Source organism: Solanum tuberosum, unplaced genomic scaffold (genome assembly GCF_000226075.1).
Source record: "Solanum tuberosum cultivar DM 1-3 516 R44 unplaced genomic scaffold, SolTub_3.0 scf00160, whole genome shotgun sequence".
NCBI classification, from domain to species: Eukaryota; Viridiplantae; Streptophyta; class Magnoliopsida; order Solanales; family Solanaceae; genus Solanum; species Solanum tuberosum.
In genome coordinates this window covers 337,635-339,658 of record NW_006239085.1, presented here as the reverse complement: position 1 = coordinate 339,658, position 2,024 = coordinate 337,635, and positions in this window count along the sequence as shown.

Sequence of the window (2,024 nt, the reverse complement as noted above, 5' to 3'; positions counted from 1 at the left end):
CGGTCCAGATTTTAGATCGCCAAGTTCGCAAGTTGAGAACAAAGGAGGTCGCATCAGTCAAAGTCCTTTAGAGGAACCAATTTGTTGAAGAAGCTACTTGGGAAGCTGAAGAGGATATGAAGAAGAGATATCCACATCTCTTTGAATCCGGAGAAAATTCAGATCAAGGTACTAATCCTCTTCTTAGTACTAGCTAAATTATGAGTATGCATGTTGTTACCTGTTTTTGCTTGTTGAGTGTTGAACTTGATGGTTCTACCCTTAGCTTTGTGAAATAAAGCTCATTCGAGGACAAATGTTCCCAAGGGGGAAATATCGTAACATCCCGCACCTAGAAACGACTATAAAGAGTTTAAAATATGAAAATATTGATTTTTGGAAAGAATAAGGAAATCTAGAAATTGTCTAAGTTAAGAAAGTGAGTTTTGGCCATTTTCAAACGGCCATAACTCCTAGCTCAGGAGGAGTTAGGAGCAGCTCTTGATATGGTTGGAAATACCTTGGAGATATCTTTCCAACGCCGCCAAGATTACATGATTTCTACATCGTATGAGTGAGACACGCCTTCCGACAGTTGGGCTGTTGGATTGAAGAAAGTCCCAAACCATATATAGGGAAGGGCAAAGTAGTCTTTTCTCTAATTAATTTCCTAATTTGATTTTAGCGATTTATTGGGGTAAAAACATGACTTAGTTAGTTTGGAGAATTGATAAATACGCTTAGGGCTTGGAGAAGAGAGAAAAGAAGAAAGAAAGGGAGGAAAAGGCAAGAATTCGTCAAGATCATCCAAACTTGCGAGTGGAATTCGTCGGGGGTTATCCCTATTAAGGTATGTGAGATATTTTCGTGTTGGGTTAGTTCACCCAAACTCTCATCTTATTTCTATTAAGATAATGGTTGTTTATTGAATGAAAAGTTAGGGAGTTCTTGAAGAACTTTGTTGAAATTCGTTAAGTTCTTGTTGGTTGAATTGTTGATACTTGGGGGTTGAGTTGATTTATGTGTCAGACTGTTTTCGAGTTAGATTGGTTGTGTATTGAGGTTTCAATTGATCCTAAGTGTTTGGGGAAGGAACTAGGGAAGATTGGAGGGCTTAGAGATGAAAAACGGAGAAGAAAAATCGAGAACACCTGGGTAACGGAGCTGGGGCGCCGCGCCAGCCAGCGCGCCCCAAAGCAGCCTCTGAAGTTTTGGCCTTGGGGCGCCGCGCCAGCCAGAGCTCCCCACAGACTTCTCTGAAGTTTGGGGCCTGGCGCCCCATGCCTCTCAGAGCACCAAGGACGCCAGTTCACCCCATTCTCCCCCAATCTTTTCGTACTAGTTTCTAATCGATGTACCTACATTTTCTAGTTGAATCCAACACTCTAAGGTGCATCTAAACATCATGAAATCATCCATAAACATGAGATCATGAACCTTGAATCCATAATTTAATTCAAGGAAAGGTAATATCAAATTCAAAGAAGTTAAGAGTCAAGTCTAGAAGTTAAGAAGCAAGTCAAAGCAAAGTTTCTTAAAGTTTTCAAGAGTCTTTAACAAACGTTTTAACTTCGTTTTAAGGCTCAATTTTCAAGTTAAGCAAAGAATAAAGAGTTGAGTTCATTTCTCAAAAAGCTATAAGGGGACTAAGTATTCCCAAAGAGTTTATAAATGTTTTCACAATTGAGCAAGAAAGGGAACATCGATTCCAAGAGAGCTTTTAAGCTAAGTTTTGAGTAATTTTCTCAATTCAAAGAAAGAGTTTTGTTTTTACAAACATATGAGCTAAGTAAAGTTTTGGAGTAGTATTGAGCATCGATATGGGGATGTGAGTTCATATTAACTCAAGTCTCCATAAACCATGTAGCCATCATGGGTAGTAAAGGATCATACTTTTTAGATGACTCCTTAAGATGCTCTTAGCATAAGCTAGTGGATCCACTAAGTTAAGTAATGTCCTATATCACAGCGAGGTATAGGATGGTCCTTGGGTAACGTGAGGTAAAACATTGTATCATCACTTGGGCTCATAGTGGTGGTTGCCG